Raw genomic sequence first — 7,872 nt, 5'->3', positions numbered from 1 at the left:
TGTTTAAACCACAGTTTTCCCATATAATGCAGGTTTAATGCTACATTATTTGTATCCTTTCTCTCTCACTCTGTTCTTACTCCTGCTCTTTTCACTCTGTTCATCTCTCTGGATGTTTTCCTGTCCAAGTGCATTGCATTTGATCTTTCGCTCTCTTTTCTATTCTTTCAGTGCTTTTAGTGTTCCTGAAGCCTAGATCTCCTACCCTGAAAGCCCATCATTCTGTACTTTCCTTTCCAGTGAAGTTCAGGTTGCTTTTGTACAGGTATCACGTCTTAGGAGAAGCTGCCCATCCCAAAGCCTTGGAGAAGCATCACTTAACAGTTTTGCTTTGCAGTTTTACCCGTGTTGGAGAATTTAAACATGTTGTTTACATGCCTTAGCGTTTGTGACAAGCCAGGGTAACAGGATTAACAACTCTTTTATCCTTTTCACTTTTCCAGGAATTCTAGTTCTTGAATTCAGTGATAGTAATAGCACTTTTTCTTGTTGCCACGTAGAAATACGAACACTGTCGACACGATTCTACCTCCTATTACTATTACTGAATGTGATCCTTCCTAACCTGTAGAGTCTTAAGCAGTGTATATATATTTGGGTGTTTTGAGAATCATTTCAAATGTACTGCTCTAATCTGGATTGCAGAGTTTGTTTATTGGCAGTTCAGGATATAAATTCAGCAGCCCGACTCTATCATACTGACTCCACTGGGAGTGCGTCTGCCTCATGTTTTCTACGGCATCATCTGCACAAGGTGTTGACTGCTGATTTCTTGAGTGTAATACTGAACTTTACCAAATCCTCCGCTTGCATAAGAGATCTTTCTGTCATACCTGTTTCAGTGAATGTAAAAATGGAAACACAAAGATGATCTCGTGTACAAGCTTTTATTTTAACATGTGATTCCGTGTTTAAAATGTGAACATGTAAATATGTTTATTGTACCTAAAATATGTCAATAAAACTTGATTTTTATAAGTTCATACGTTGTCGCTTGGTGTACAGCTTGAACTTAAAACTTCTAGAAAAGGGCTTTATATACCAGATTATTTTACTATTTTTATTATGGTAGCATCTCTGGGCCTCTACTTTTACATCAGCATCATAGCATGGGGTTCTTCCACAGCTGTGCAAAGGATGGAAACGAAAGTGGTTGAGGATAAGTGATGGTAAAAGGGACTTGTGCTTGTGTGCCTAGTTCAAAGGGTCTGGAGCCTAAGAAGGATCTTGTAACATACGTAGAGGAGAAAAGCTTTTCAGTGTAAAAGGTTTTCTTGTGCTTTTTAGCCATACTGACATGTGTAATAAAAGATCTCTACTTTCAAATATTTCCTATCTTAATTTATAAACTAAAGAGAGGCCCTTGGCAAGCTCAATTTGGTCACCATCAATTATTTTCTGAACACATTATATCAACATAAATGGAGGCTAATTCCACTGGTCTATTGTGTCTCAAGAAAAGAGGTCAGAATCAACTGTCTTGCACTTGGTAGGGGTTTTAAGTAGTTTTCTAAAATTATTCACAGAGTTAAATGTAAAAAACCCCACTGTCATCCTGGTGTCACTGGAAGTGGCACCTGTGATCCAACATACATGTTTCCAGGGAAGCATTACTAACATGGCACATCATTCCTGGGGATACATGTCAAGAGAACATCATTAGCTGGGGACAGAGTATTGATACCCCAAGTTGTTTTTTCTGCTTTTGCCCTGATAGAGGACATGTAGTTACAAGCAACGCAGTAAACTTAGAAGGCTCATCAAGGTAAAAAAAAATGCCTCTCTAATGCAGTGATTTAAATAGTGAGCCATGTAGGGATAACCATCTTTGTTTACAAAGTTCCAACTTAGTTTTCAGCTTTTGATTTTGTTTTGAATTAACAATAGGAGCACACTGTAAATATCCGTCTAACTGCAGCATGGCCTCTTTCACATCTCCTCCAGATAAGGCTCCAACCAAAGTAAACTTCAGTAAAACCCCTCAAACCCCAAATGTGATGAGTTCTATCTCCTTGTTTCTTTGTGCTTTCTTTCCCTACTGATGTTGATCTGTAGTCTTGGGGCAGGAATTTGTGTTTTAGTGAAGTTGATGCACTACAGAGCATCGACCCAGCAGTCCACTCTTGCCATGGGTTGGCCATTGCACAGCACGGGGGAAAAACAAGCTCCCTTTTTGAGAGTGCAGGCAAGGGTTGGGCATACAAGTCTGTTGTCTTTAGGAGTTAAAATGTCCTGCTGATGAACTTGTCATTTTGGAAGGTTGCAGGATTCCTGCAGGGATGCGCTTTGAGAACTGGAAGGCGGACAACTGCAAAGAGATGGAGGAAATCAGTGGGGCTAAAAAGTAGTTATTGAAGGGATGGAAAGGGAGTGACCAAGGGAGGTAGAAATAAACCTTTAAAATCAAATATTGAGATGCCTAGTGGAGAGCTTCAAAAATAAGTCTTCATTGGCCTTAATTAATTTGTAATGATTTGGGCAGGAAGAGTTGCCTGTGCTCACCAAAGTGTGATGGGAGACAGATGAGGGAGGGCTCAGAAGAGAAGTAGGGTTGGAGTATCTTAGAGGAATTGGATGAACTAGAGAATTAGAATAATAGAGATGATATTAAATTTAATCTTGCAAAGTGCAAGAGTATGCACTCTGATATTAATAAATAAGGATTTTTGCTGTAAGAGTCACTGGGAAAAGAGGGATAGCAGTGAATTGGTTGCAGATACCTGATCTGCAGATGTGGTGATCTAAGAGAAAAAAGACAACTGCCTTTTCTGGTTGAAAAATGAGGCCCTTCCAGAATTGAGTTATTAACATGTGTATGTGTAGTATGAAGATTTAGTGCTGGACTTCAAATTAGCGACTCAATCAACCACCTCCCTACAGCCCTAAGAGGAAACACCCTGTGAATATTTCTTTTGTGAAGGTTTTTTAATGGTTCAGCTATCGAAGATTTTCTCTGCTTTTGCTCTACACATTCAACCTTTCAAAGACCAGGGCTTAAGCTACAGAAGACATCCTTAGTTGGGGTCAATGAGAATTGACTGGTCACACGGTGCTACTGCTCCTTGGTTTCAGATGTCAATTCTGGTAACTGCTGAATATACATTAAATATTTTCACCCATCCATGCTGCTCTGGAAAGATCCCAGGGGAAGGTGTGCCCTCAACTAGTGAAAAATAAAAGATGCTGACCAGTAAAATCATTCCATGGAGATGTGGTCAGCATTGGGGGTGCTTTGGAGAGGACTTGGGAGTTAAGCATTTCTGTTTCTTCTGGCTCTTGTCCAGTATTACACTGATTGTTACCTAATTAACAACCTTTTCATTAAATTACTGCTGAGAGGATTCTACTTCCATAAGAAGGATTTTAAGACAACACGAGGATGGACTGAATAGCCCCACAGCCTTTTCCAATCCTGTTTTCCTGGGTCTTAAATTAGGCTGTGTCATTTGAAACTGTGGTATTCCTGTACAGCATCACACAGCCTTTACTGGCACAAGCCAGTAAAAACAGAGGGAGGGGAGTTTGGGAGGCTTTTTTCTTCATTTATCTATGCAGTGAGTCAGGTGCCTTCCACAGCCTTAGTTAATGTGGATCCCATACTGCAGGACTTGAGAAGTGGGGAAATAGCTAAAAGCTTCAAAGAAAAAAAGTGGAAGCCAGCTGTTTCATTTGTTTTGATAAGGCCCAAAAGGTATTCAGGGGGTTGGGATGCCTGGCTGCTCTTACAGCCCTCATTGCAGAGGAGAGCAGGGGTCTTCAAGCTGATTTTTCCAATATCCATCACAGGAGTTTGGGGAACTTTCTCAAATATGCAGTGTCTGTTTAGTGCTGCACAGCACTAAATGGTCCTGGGTCAGGTACTCGTGAGCAAAGACTGCTCTGGGTAATATTTATGTTAGTAGTGGTGGCTGGCATTGAGTAGTTTGCATGCAAGCAAAATCCAGCTCACTAGCAGGGTCTGATTGTTAAAAAATTATAATATCTCCCTGAAATTTAGCACTTTAGGAGAACTTGATAGTAAATCAAATTGCAAATAACACTGAACCCTCATCATCTGAATCCTTCCTGCTTTGTGCTTAGGTAGGTCTTCAGTAAAACAGAAGTGCTGCTGTGAATTTGCTCCAGGATGGATTTAAGATTTCTCTGCAGATATTCAGTGGCCCTGATACCAGTCTGTTCCTTGTCACTTCCTATCATTTGCTTTTTAAAAATTATTATTGTTATCATTATTAACCTTATTATTGAAACTGGGGCTTCTGCAAACAGTAGCTGGATGCAAGATCTGAGTCACAGGGAAACAACTGGGTACAGTTTGAGAACCCCAGCATTGTAAGTATGTCCTTTTCTATTTCTAACCTGGGTTTTTGTGTGGCAAAACCAGTCCTGGAAGCCAAACCCCAATTAACTGAATGAAGAGATAGTTTCTTTATGTATTCTCCATCTTAAATACGACCACAAACAGGCCTCTCTGCAAGGTGACACCCACAGCTCCTACTGCTATGAACCTTTCCGATTGTTTAGAGGTGCTGGCTTATTGGAAAGGGCTTTTGTTCGTTCACTATGGTGAGGAAAATTCACAGATCACATCATAACAGGGAAGATATGGTTGTTCCCAGGTCATCCCTGTGCTACTGTTAATCAGCCATATCCAGAGGGAGGATGCATGTTGCCTTTAATGGGGGCGAGGAGCAGGAGGAATGTAATCATCCCTCATCAGCGAGACCCTCAATCACTGCACTTCAAACAGCTGGGGGTACGTAACCTCATCTTCATTTGAAAATTTTAGTACCTTTTCTCTTAGCCACCTCCATTTTATGCCTTTTTTTTTTTCCCCTCATAAATTTTTATGATTTTTTTTTTTAAGGGAGAATTTATTGACGAAATGGCAGAGACCGTGTGAAATGTGGAAGAGCTAAAAGGCTATCACTGTGGTAAATGAGGCTAATGGTTCTTTACCACCAGCTGTTTAGAGTTCAGTGATTGAGTCTAACTGACAAGAAATAATTACCCCCTCTCAGAGAGGTGAAATGGGCCCTCACACTGTGAATGCTGCTGATGAAGGGGCTGTCCCGGGAGAAGGCAGGATCCTTTCCAACAGTTTCTGTGCATACATCTTGGATCCTTAAACCTCTCCCAGCATCTTGCACTAGGGTTTTCTTAGTGCGATGTTTTCTTAGGGTGGTGTCCTTCAGTGACTCAGCAAATCCCTCCTGCCCTTCTGGTCCCAGGGAGGTTCAAAACCTTGAGACGTCATCTTGCAGGGATGAGCCCAGAGCCAAAATAGTCCCTGCATTATTGATTAAAACTGGTGACTGTCTCCTAGCCCATTTTATTTCAAAGCAAGAGCCCTCGTGCTTCTTATTGCAAAGATGTGCACTAGGGTCTAAAAGCATCTGTTTTGTTCTTCTTTTCTAATCAATTGCAGGGAACAAATATGATGAGTGTATTTGTTCACAGGCCAGAGAGGGGGAATACCTTGACTTAGACTTGGGAAGGAAAGGACTTGCAGTGCTCCAGTTGGAAACCTGCATCCTCTCAGATCATGCTGGAGCCAAATCCCATTTAAAACAAAAACACAAACAAACAAAACTCAAACAAACAAACAAAAAACCAAGTCAAACCCTAAATATTTGGAATATGCAAGAAACATGAGATGAAACACAGAAATAAGCATGATGGTAATGATTTGAATACCACTACATTTCTCTGGCTTTATTTGTTGTGTTATTGCATTGATGAGGATACAAATATTTTGGATACATTGGAAATGATGTCTCTAATGACTAAATTAATTATTATTGTGCAAGAGCCCATCCGAGGTCATGCTGTATACTGCCCAAGTGAAACCAGGTACCATCTCAGGTCAGCTCAGGAGGGTGGGAGGAGGCTCTGGCCACAGCTTAACCACGCTGTGACTGTCATTACATCACTCATCTGGTTTCTTTAGGAGATGATGACCATGGTCATCACCAGATGGCTGCCATGAGCCACCGTGGTGCACACATAGCTTGGTGGAGCCTCAGCAGTGAAGGAACAGCTCAGGGAGGCTCTGCTTCAGTCTCTGTTTCATTGCTTCTCTTTTGAGTGGCTGTTTCTGATGAGGCTTTTTAGATGCATTTTTAGGTGAGAATTTTACCCATGAAATTCTGTGTACGTCCTGTGGGTTGTAACAGGCCGGTCAGTGCAGACGCAGTCACCAGTTTGGCCTCCTCCTGCTCATGAGCTATGAGGTGCTGTCTCTTTTTGGCTTCTTCCCCCTCAGTTTGACCTTAGAATTAGACAGGGTGTGCACCAGTGACAAGGTAGCACGTGAGAGATTGCTGAGCCTCAGAGGCAGCATCCTCTGAGAATCTTGTATGTGGGAGCTGCTGCACCCTCAGTTTTCCCCTCCTCTTATGGCAGTTAAATGAAGCAGGTGATTTACTGATCACAGAAATACTTGTTTTATCAAAATAGTATAAATAAATACCACCAAAAAAACTAAAAAAAAAAACAAAGGAGCCCAAAAATCCCACAGGCAAAACTAGCCAACCTATCACATGTGGAGACCCAACCAGGAAAGGCCTCTGTCCTCTCATCCACCATCAATGCCTTGCAAGCACAGGCTCCTGGTCACCAGTGTGGCCCAGCAGCTCTCCCAGCTTCATGTGTTTGCTAAAACATAAACACTGAGGACAGGACTTTCCCTCTGTGAACCCACGTTGACTGTGCCTGATGATTGAATCATCCTTTAAATGCCTTTCAATAGCACTCAGTATAATCTTCTCCATATTTTTTCCAGGAACTGTGGTTGGACCAACAGGTCTGTCGTTCCCTGGGTCTTCCCTCACACCCTCTTGGTAGGTTGGAGTAGCATTGGGCATCTCCCATCAGCAGGGACCTCCCCAGACTTCCAGGACCTTTGGTAGCTGATCAAGAGGGGTCCTGGCATAATATCTGCTCGCTCCTTCCGAGCTCCAGGATGAATCCCATCCGGCCCCATGGACTTGTGAGCATTCAGTTGGTACAGCTGGTCCTTTACAATGGAGGAGACAAATCAGACCCAGGATCTCCAGCCATGGGAGGTTGGCTGCAGGGTGAGGGCTCAGGTGAAGGTGTTGCTCACCCCAGGGATCAGAAGAGACCCAAGGGAAGGTGAGGAGGAACCTTCAATGCCGAAAAATGGACTGGGTGACCAGTTGTTCTGGTGCAGAGACAACCAGAAAGGAGTGAGTTTTTCTCCTTCCTGGAAAAAAGAGAGTAGTTCAGGCATGAGGGAGCCCTGTCCCACCTGGGAAGGGGACCCTACATCCGGGAAAGAGCCTTTTTGTGTGTCAGAGATCCATTTTTAGTGCTTACCTTCCACTTTCTCCTCCTGTCTCCACAGTAAGATTTCCCCATGGAGGGACATGGCACCGCATGGGGCAATGGGGTGGGCAGAAGTGATACTGGGCCACTGGGAGGGCTGATGCTGAACAACACGTTGGTCATGCCAGAGTTTTGTCTCCTCATGCCAAGCCCAGAAGTGCCAGGAGAGGTGTCTGGTGTGCTGAGAGGGGGCTTGGGGCTGGCAGCGGGCAAGAAGAGCAAGATCACGTTTCCCACAGGAATATGGTCCTTGTGCCACAATTAGAAACACTCCATGGAAACACAAAAAAAAAAAACAAAAAACAACCAAAGAATCCCTTGTTGCAATTTCACATCAGAATTATTTATGCCAAATGCCCTAGAATATTCTCAGAGAACCAGTTTTAACATGTGATTTTGGAAAGGGCGTGAAAAAAAACCTGCGTCAGACTGAGCCAGAAATGTAACCAGACTGAAACCCATTTACAGGAAATAATTACCAGTGTTTTGGGCAGGGTTTTTTTCTTTTTTTCCCCCTGGCATCCC

This window comes from Corapipo altera, unplaced genomic scaffold, assembly GCF_003945725.1.
Source record: "Corapipo altera isolate COAL_440 unplaced genomic scaffold, ASM394572v1 47, whole genome shotgun sequence".
Classification (NCBI taxonomy): Eukaryota; Metazoa; Chordata; class Aves; order Passeriformes; family Pipridae; genus Corapipo; species Corapipo altera.
Note: the sequence above shows the minus strand (reverse complement) of the source record.